Source organism: Hyaena hyaena, unplaced genomic scaffold (genome assembly GCF_003009895.1).
Source record: "Hyaena hyaena isolate Hyena2069 unplaced genomic scaffold, ASM300989v1 scaffold_20, whole genome shotgun sequence".
Taxonomy (NCBI): Eukaryota; Metazoa; Chordata; class Mammalia; order Carnivora; family Hyaenidae; genus Hyaena; species Hyaena hyaena.
Genome location: NW_024080652.1, coordinates 6,560,352 through 6,570,830, shown reverse-complemented (window position 1 = coordinate 6,570,830; position 10,479 = coordinate 6,560,352). Strand labels below are relative to the sequence as shown.

General features: G+C 42.0%; 1 protein-coding gene across 5 annotated transcripts in view; it reads right to left on the bottom strand.

Annotated features, from left to right (window-relative positions):
- Positions 1-10,479, bottom strand: part of TMEM225B (transmembrane protein 225B) — a 33,971-nt gene that overhangs the window by 19,322 nt on the left and 4,170 nt on the right. The gene's annotated exons all lie outside the window — the stretch shown is intronic.

Genomic DNA, 10,479 nt, shown 5'->3' with positions numbered 1-10,479 from the left:
GGCTCCAGGCTCTGAGCTGGCAGTCAGCACAGAGCCCGACGCGGGGCTCGAACCCACGAACCGCGATATCATGACCTAAGCGAAAGTCGGACGCTTAACCGACTAAGCCACCCAGGCGCCCCTAAATTCTTTTTTTAAAGTCTATTTATCTTTGAGAGAGACAGAGATAGCGTGAGTAGGGGAGGGACAGAGAGTGAGGAAAAGAGAGGGAGAGAATCCTGAGCAGGCTCCATCTGCACTGCCAGCGCAGAGCCCGATGCAGGCCTGAACTCAGAAAACCGCGAGATCATGACCCTAGCCAAAACTGAGAGTCAGACACCTAACTGACTGACTGAGCCACCCAGGGGCCCCTGGGTGCAGAGCTTTCTTAGAAATAAAAAATCCTATTCATTTTTGAGAGAGAGAGAGCACGCATGCAAGTGAGCATGAGTGAGGGAGGGGCAGAGACAGACAGGAGAGAGGGTAGACAGGATCCAAAGAGGGTTCTGCACTGACAGCAGAGAGCTCAGTATGGGGCTCAAACTCCCAAACCATGAGATCAGGAGCTGAACTGAAGTCAGACACTCAACCGACTGAGCCTCCCAGGTGGCCCCCAAATTAAAAAAAAAAAAAATCTTAAAAAAAACTTATCCATCATGTATCACACTATTCAACTGCTTTGCTATTCAATTTTTTCCTCAACAATTATATAGTAGTGAAGCTCTGCCTCAGGTTATGAGGTAAGTTTTGTTATAATGGAGTATAAAAGTAAAACCATTTCTCTCTACCTAAACTTAAAATAAGTTTACTTTTTTTCACTCTCTTTTCACAAGAACAGTGAGCATGCATATCACTAGGATTCAATTAGAGGAGTAAAACCATGAGGAAACACACACATACAGAGGTAAGGCAAAGGGGGATCCAGGGAAAGGTGGATCCTTTGCAGGCCCAGCTGCTGACCAGCAACCACATGGGTGAGCTACAAAATAACTGCTGCTTTTCTACTGTCCTCCCAGTCTCCCAAGAATCTCCCTCTCTAGCCCTCAAGAACCAAAAATTACAGGATAGGGAAGTCTGGCAAATCCATTTCAACCTATCCAAGCTGATACATAATAAAGCCCATGACATGTCATACTGAGAAATTATTTGGCTAGAAAATCTGCCTGTTTATTAAATGCATTTAGATTATGTAAAACAAAATGAGATTGAATAATCTGTAGGACACTGAGGAGCGAAATGCTGGTCCAAGACCCAAGAGCCACTTCCATTGAGATATACAACAAATAGAATAGATGAGATAGAAGGAGAGCTACTGGGTTCAAAGGTCACCCTGCTGCTTTCCTGATCTATGAGTCTGAATCCAGAATTCCCTGATTCTCTCTTCCCTGGAATGGACCTAACTCATTCCATTTTCAGAGGACAACTGAAAGATCTGAAAAGCAAACCACAGACTCTCTGTGATGCAGATCCTAAACATCAAATAAACAGCAGCACTAACTGAAGGTTCCACTTAGCCATCAACTTGGTTGTGCAGCATTAGGTCCCTTTCATGCCCCTCTCTAACATACTTTCCTCCAAAGTGAATCTACTGCTGCTGAATAAGGTGGGAACTCTGTCTAAAGGTTTCCATGTGTTGAACACATCCATGAGAGCTATACACTATCTGGATTTCCACATCTTAATAAGAGTTGAACCAGGACTGGAGGCTGTCCACCTCATGAAACCTAAACGGTTTCTCCCCCATGCGAGCTCTCTGGCATTCAATCAGAGCTGAACTCTGACCAAAGGCTCTTACGTGTTCATTTCATTCACAGTTTCTCTCTTGTATGGATTCCTAGATGATCAGAAAGGCATGAACTGTATGTGAACGTTTTTCCACATTCCTTATATTCAGAAGCTTTTACTCCACTGTGAGTTTTCTGGTGCTGAATAAGGTGAGAATTCCTACTGACAGCCTTCCCACATTCACTACTTTCATAGGGTCTCTCTCCTATGTGAATTCTATGGTGTTTAATAATAAGTGAACTCCTACTAAAAAGATTTCCCACACTTGCTGCCATCATAAGGAGCCTTCCCTGGTGTTCAATGAGTGTGAGTTATGGTTGTAAGCTTTCCACAGTCATTGCACTCATATGGTCTCTCTTTGGTGTGAACTCACTGATGTTCTATTAGATTTGAGCTCTGGCTGAAGGCCTTCCCACATTAACTACACACATAGGGTTTCTCCCTTGTGTGGATTCTCTGATGTCATGTAAGACTTGAGTTTCAACCAAAGGCTTTTCCATATTCATTACACATATAAGTCCTCTCTCCTGCATGAGTTATCTGATGCTGGATAAGGTGTGAGCTGCGCTGGAAGGCTTTCCCACAGTTACTGCATTTATAGGGTTTCTCTTTAGTAGGTATTCTTTGGTGCTGGATAAGGTTTCAACTATGGCCAAAAGCTTTTCCACATTCATGACACTAATAGAATTTCTCTTGTATGTGGATTCTTTAATGCTGAATAAGGTATGAGTTCTGCCTAAACAATTTTCCACAAATACTACCCATTTGGGATTTCTTGTCAATTAAGAATTTGTAGCTGTTGGATAGAGTTTGTGATGTTACAGAAGTTTTGTCCACATTCGTGGGGGCCCTCGTGTTTGTTTTGTTCACATTCATCTCCTTCATGTAGTTGTAGCCCTACTTCAAGAGTTTTCTGCTTTATAATTAATTGATCCCCAGTCCAGGTCTCACCATCTGACAGGGAATATAAAAAAGGTAAAATGTAACAAGAAAAACTCCTGGTGGGAAACAGGATGGTCAGAGTATTCCCGAAGGATTTGGTTCAACAAAAAAGTATGAAAAATGGCCTTGCAGTATAGGGAAAAGATGGATACAAGTTGTGTAAATTTGGAGAAAGAGTAGGAAACTAAAATTAGGGTTTATATATGAAGTAGCTAACCAGACAGATGTACTGGGATTAGCAGGAAGGAAAGCAGTGTTTGGGGAAAGTGGAACTATCTCAGAACATTAGAAGAGAGATGCTGGGGTCTCTGTGTGGGGAGGTATTGAACAGATCAGTTAAAGAGGAGTACTCTACCCCAGGGGTTCTGTCCACATGGTACCCTGGCCTCATGATTCCTCTGAGGTAACAGGGAAGACTACCTTCACATAACCAGATACCAACACTTCCTCACCAGAGCATCTCTCACGGACACACATACTCAGACCTATTTATATGCATCCTTTAATAATACTGCAAATTGGGAAGACTGAATAAAGGAAAGGCGAGAGAGGAAAAGTTATTTAAAATATGAAGCACAGAGTAGAGAGAAATATTTCCAAGTTGATTTCAACTCTAACAGAACATACAAAAACAAACCCTGCACCCTCACTGCATTTAAGAGAGACATGATAGAAAAACATTGCCTGTTTACTTTAATACATTCCTCCTGTTAAGAAATACTTATGAAATACAGATTACTAAAGGTTGAGAAATTTTTGTTTTGTTTTGATTGCAATGGTATTAGAGAAAGCAGGCCCTCTACTAAGAGGGATCTTTGTGAAAGAAGGGAGTGATGAAGAATATCCAATGTAGCATCTTTTTTTTTTTTTCCCCTCTTAGTTTATTGGTTTCCATATAACATCCAGTGCTCCTTCCAAGTGCTGTCCTCCATGCCCATCACCCACCTTCCCCTCCCCCCCATACCCATCAGTCCTCAGTTTGTTCTCAGCATTCAAGAGTCTCTCATGGTTTGCCTCTCTTGCTTTCCCCAACTATTTTTCCCCTTCTATTCACCCATGGTCCTCTGTTAAGTTCCTCCTAATCCTCCTATACGTGCAAACATATGGTATCTCTCCTCTGCCTCACTTATTCCGCTCAGCATAACACCCCCAAGTTCCATCCACGTTGCTACACATGGCCAGATTTCATTCTTCTCATTGCCATGGAGTATTCCATTGTATAGATAAACCACATCTTCTTGATGCATTCGTCCGTTGATGGACACTTAGGTTCTTTCCATGTTTTGGCTATTGTTGAGATTGCTGCAATGAACATTGGGGTACATGTGCTCCTATGCATCAGGACTCTTGTATGCCTTGGGTAAATTCTTAGCAGTGCTACTGTTGGGTCATAGGTGAGTTCTATTGTTAATTTTTTGAGGAACCTCTACATTGTTTTCCAGAGGGGCTGCACCAGTTCACATTCCCAACAGTGTAGGAAGGTGCCCATTTCTCCACATCCTCGCCAGCATCTAGAGTCTCCTGATTTGTTCATTTTAGCCACTGTGACCAGCGTGAGGTGGTATCTCAGTGTGGTTTTGACTTCTATTTCCCTGATAAGGAGGGATGCTGAGCATCGTTTCATGCGTCTGTTGGCCATCTGGATGTCCTCTTTGGAGAAGCGACTGCTCACATCTTCTGCTCATTTCTTCACTGGATTGTTTTTTGGGTGTGGAGGATACTAGCCCTTTATCTGATATGTCATTTGCAACTATCATTTCCCATTCCGTTGGTTGCCTAATAGTTTTATGGATTGTTTCTTTTGCCATGCAGAAGTTTCTAATCTTTTTTTAAAAATTTTAATGTTTTATTTATTTCTGAGAGAGAGAGAGACAGCGTGAGCAGGGGAGGAACAGAGAGAGAGGGACATACAGAATCTGAAATAGGCTCCAGTCTCTGAGCTAGCTGTCAGCACAGAGCCCAATGCGGGGCTCGAACCCACAAACCGTGAGATCATGACCTGAGCCAAAGTCGGCCGCTTAACCGACTGAGCCACCTAGGCGCCCCAGAAGCTTTTAATCTTGATGAGGTCCCAATAGTTCATGTTTGCTCTTGATTCCCTTGCCTTTGGGTATGTGTCAAGTAAGAAACTGCTGTAGTTGAGGTCAAGGAGGTTGTTTCCTGCTTTCTCTTCTAGGGTTTTGATGGTTTCCTGTCTCATTTTCAGGTCCTTTATCCATTTTGAGTTTATTTTTGTGTATGGTGTGAGAAAATGATCTAGTTTTATTCTTCTGCATGTTGCTGTCCAGTTCTCCCAGCACCATCTGTTAAAGAGGCTGCTGTCTTTTTCCATTGGATACTCTTTCCCGCTTTGTCAAAGATTAGTTGGCCATCCATTTGTGGGTCCAATTCTAAGTTCTGTATTCTATTCCATTGGTCTATGTGTCTGTTTTTGTGCCACCAATGCAGCATTTCTATCAGCAATGAAAGCCTAGAATATAAACAGCTCTGATTTTATTTGGCAAATAGTCACTTTATTGAAGGAATTTAATAATTATCTGTGATGTCTTTTTAAAAAAAAGTTTTAATGTTTTTATTTATTTGTGTGAGAGAGAGACACAGCGTGAGCAGGAGAGGGTCAGAGAGAGAGGGAGATACAGAATCCGAAGCAGGCTCCAGGCTTTGAGCTGGCTGTCAGCACAGAGCCTGACGTGGGGCTCCAACCCACGAACCATGAGATCATGCCCTGAGCTGAACCGGTGCTTAACTGAGCCACCCAGGCACCTGGGTCTGTGATGTCTTATCACTTGTTCTCCACTTCCAGATAGCCTCTCATCCTCTGTATGTTCAATTTAGATACTGTATGTATAAACATTTTCTTCTTGTAATAAGAACTTTTAAGGTCCTCTCGGTAATTTTCAAACATACAAGTCAGCATTATCAGCTATACTTGCCATGTTGTACGTTACATCCCCAGGATTTATTTACCTCATAACTTTAAGTTTCTACCTTTTGACCCCATTCATCTAATTCCCCCAGGTCCACCCTCCACATCTGGCAACCACCAGTCTGTTTTCTGTATCTATGAGTTGGGGTAGGGTTTTTTGTTTGTTTTGTTGTTGGTGTTTTTTTTTTTTTAATTTCATATATAAGTAAGATCATACAGTATTTGTCTTCTCTGATTTATTTCACTTAGCATAATGCCTTCAAGGTCCATCCATGTTGCCAAAAATGACAGATTTCCTTCTTTTCATGGTTGAACAATATTCCACTGTGGACACACATGTATATTTGTATGTATACCATATCTACTTTATCCACTCATCAATGGACACTTAGGCTGTTTCATGTCTTGGCTATTGTACATAATGCTGTAATGAACATGGGGGGTGCAGATATCTTTTTGAGATTTGTGCTTTCATTTCCTTCAGATAAATACTCAGAAGTGAATTGCTGAATCATATAGTAGTTCTATTGGTAGTTCATTAATTTACATCCTCACCAACAGTGTATAAGAATTCCTTTTCTCCGCATCCTCACCAACACTTCTCATCTTTTAAATGATAGCCATTCTAACAGGTGTGAGTGGACTACTGGGTTGATGTTTTTATATCCATTTGCACATGTGTTTAACTGTTCACCTTATAAGTCACACAAATTGCAAACATAGAGACTAAGTCTAAAAAGTTAGGTACTTAAAAAAAAAAAGTGATAAAGGCATCAATCAAGCCTAAATATTAGCGAGGCAGGCCAATTCCTTTTAGCAAGATGCCAAAATGACCTGGTACTATAAATTCAAGTCACTCACTGCACAATCCAACAGAACTTTCTGTGGTTATGCAACTGTTCCACATCTGCACTGTCCAATACAGTAGCCAGCAGCCATACATGGCTACTGAGCACTTGAAATGTGGCAAGTGCAACTGAGGAGCTGGACTTTTAATTGTATTTAATTTAATTAATTTCAATGTAATTAGCCCATCATAGCTGGTGCTCCCTTACTGGATAGCTTAACTCTAGAGCCTTCTAAATCTTCAAAATTTCTCCCACAGGCCTAGAAGTATCTAAACCTAGAAGCCCTTCAAAACTGGGATCATTAAGGATGTAAGAATGTAAATCCTAATAAGGTGAAACACCAGACAGAGAAGCTAACAAAGTCTTCATCAGCTCATCAAAAGTCAAAGAGCAACAGCCTGGGCATGCCTTCATTTGGCCTAGGATTTGGAATACTTCATGGACCAGGAGATGCTTCTGGTCTTGACTTGGGCAGATATTAAAATGAGGGTTTCATGGGGCGCCTGGGTGGCTTAGTCGGTTAAGCATCCGACTTTCGCTTAGGTCATGATCTCGCGGTTCGTGGGTTCGAGCCCCGCGTCAGGCTCTGTGCTGACTGCCAGCTCAGAGCCTGGAGCCTGTTTCAGAGTCTGTGACTCCCTCTCTCTCTGACACTCCCCTGCTCGCGCTGTCTCTCTCTCCTGGAAATAAATAAAACATTAAAAAATTTTTTTTTAAAAAAATGAGGGTTTCATGTGTAGCAACATGGATGGAACTTGAGGGTGTTATGCTGAGAGAAAGAAGTCAGGCAGAGGAGGACAAATACCATATGTTTGCACATATAGGAGGATTAGAAGGAACTTAACAGAGGACCGTGGGGGAGAAGAAGAGAGGAAATAGTAGGGGAGAGGGAGAGAGGCAAACCATGAGACTCTTGAATGCTGAGAACAAACTGAGGACTGATGGGTATGGGGGGGGTAATGGGCATAGAGGGGGGCACTTGTGGGGATGAGCACTGGGTGTTATATGGAAACCAACTTGACAATAAACTATTTATTTAAAATAATAGTAATAATAATAATGAGGTTTTCTTCTGGATCTTTCTGACCTGGCCTCTGTCTTTCCAGCCTCGTTCTGATCATCTCCCCTATACCAAACCTCTTCTTTTTGTTGAACCACTCTCTTTGTTCTCTCCCACAACATGTGAAGGCTTAGGTATTCTAGAGGATGAGCCTTTTATTTGGTCCACCGTCAGAGGATCTGATAGCCTACCTGACAATATTCAAGAATGTAAATCCTACAGCTCTCAGGCTCTGTTCAATAGCACCTTCTTCATTAGGCTGAAAGAGATCCTTCTCTTAGAATTCAATACTTCTCTTTATGAGTCCTGTGACACTTCAGTCATTCACATCCATCTTACTGAACACCAACAACATGCCAGGTACAGTTCCAAGTGCTGAGATATATCAGTGGGGAAACAGGCAAAGACTCTGCCTTCTAAGATATTCCATTTTAGTAAGGGAGCTGGACAAGAAACCTTGTAAATTACATACTCTTAGAGGAAGATACACATACCATAGAGAAAAAGCAAGGAAAAGGAGCGCCGGGGGAGGGAGTGGGCAGAAGGGTTCCAATTTTACATACCATGGTCAAAGAAGGACTAAGAAAATGACACTGAAGCAAAGACTTGAAGGAGATAAGGGTATCTGAGAGAGCGTTACACATAAAAGAAATAACAAGTGCAAAGGCCCTGGGTGTTCAATGAGGCAATGTTACAGGAATGCAATGAGCAAGGGAATGGTAAGAAATGAGGTCACAGACATTAAAAGGGAATTAGAGAACATAGGACCCTATAGGCTACTGGAAGAGGTGTGCTTTCACTGAGTGAGACGGGAAGCCACAGAAGGCTTTAGATCAGAGGAAGACAAGACCTGGCATTTTAACAGGATCACACTGGCTGCTATTTTGGGTAGACTGTAGGAAGGTAATGGTAGAGGCAGAACAACTAGCCAGGAGGGTGCTGCAATAGTCCAGGTGAGAGATGATGGCACCCTGGACCAAGATGATGGCGGAGAAGGTAGTAAGAAGTACTTGGATTCTGGAAAACAATGTTGATGGTGGTGTGGACAAGAGTACTAACTGCTGGATATGAATATGAGAGAAACTGTTTCTCTCTGGGTTGATTAGCTGGAGGGATTGTGTTCCCATCTCCTAAAATGGGGAATATTTATAACAGGCTACAGCATCTCCAATGATCTAAAAGCACATTTCCATGTGGCTCTCATACCAGTCTCTTGAGATCAATAGGTCTCAAACCTGCTCCTCCTTCTGGATTTTGAATGTTTAGTATAATATTCTTGCAACTCTCCTGTAACTTTAGCATTTTTCAAAATAAAAAGGGAAGGGGTGACAATGATTAGTGACTCCTTTCTCTGCCCCCACGTCCATTCAGTAAACAAGTACTATTGCTTCTACCTATAGCACACTTCTTGATTTTTGTCCCTACCTTCTTGTTAGCACTATTAAGGTCCTAAAGTCAGATCCTAATCACCTGTCACCTCCCTTACCACACTCAACAAGTCAGATTCCCTTCCTTCATATACAATGCTCACCAGCTAGCCTCCTGTTAAGAAAAACTAACATAACATAACATACCTCAACATGTGCCAAACAAAAGTTAAGTTCTTGGGCCTGGGATTATTTTCCCATAATCTTACGCCACTCTGCCTTACAGACTCATCCTCTATCACATCTTCTCTATACTCCAGTTAATGTGAACTGGTTCCTGAACATGTATGTCACCACACACACCCTTCTCCTCCACCTGAAACAGCCTCCTAATGTCACCTATCAAAATCCTAGACTTTTATGACCCAGCTCAAAGGCAGCTCCTTCCTGAAACCTAACCCTGCTGTAACCCCAGCTGGAAGTCATCTCTCCTTTGAATCTCTAAAGCATTTGGTTCCTACCTCCTTCATTTATGTGGTATTTAACCACATAGTCTTTGGGCCTCTCCTCAGAAGTATATTTCATTTTGTTCATGGGTGTTTCCTTCTGAGTGTCTCAGAATAAAAGTTGTCTTCCATTTCTTTTTCTCCAAGTCCAGTACTGTGTAAACAGCCCTGCGCACATTAGGTTCTTCAAAATGCTCCTGATGATTTCACAGCAATTCATCAAAAAGAAGTTCCCCTCCATTGGGAGAAGAATCTATAAATCATTGACAGTCCCAAATAGACCATTTATAAAAAGTCTCCTGGACTGAGGCTCAACTAAAATTCAGAAAGCTACATCTCTTTATAGGTCAGAGCCACTTATAGAAAAAATATCAGGGGCACCTGGCTGGTTCAGTTGGTTAAACATCTGACTCTTGATTTTGGCTTAGGTCATGATTCCAGTGTCATGGGATCAAGCCCTGCATCAAGTTCTGAACTAAATGTGGAGCCTGCTTAAGATTCTCCCTCTCTCTCTCTCTGTCTCTCACCTCTGCTGTTTGTGCTTTCTAAATAAAATTTAAAGAAAAAAAATTTTAAAGAAAAGAGGGGGTGCCTATGTGGCTAAGTCTGTTGAGTGTCTGAGTTAGTCTCAGATCATGATCTCACAGCTTGTGGGTTCAAGCCCCACGCTGGGCTCTGTGCTGACAGCTCAGAGCCTGGAGCCTGCTTCAGATTCTGTGTCTCCCTTTCTCTCTGCCCCTCTCCGGCTCATTCTCTCTCCTTCTCTCTCTCAAAAATAAATAAACATTAAGAAAAAATGTTTTTAAATATACCGAAAACTTCAATCCAAACTCTGGTATATAGCAGGACCCCTTAAAATGCCTCAGCAGACAGTGGCCAGTCTGAGACAGAGCTAGAGAAACCCAAGAAGAGAGCAGTTGCCCTCTGAAATAAGCAAATCAAATGTGTCTCTGTGGACAAAGGTTTTAAAGAAAATTTCTTGGCTGATCTGCTTTTAATTTAAAGGAAAAAGGGAACTCTATGCAGTTCTTCAAGTAGTTTAACTATAAAGCTGTGTGATCCCAGG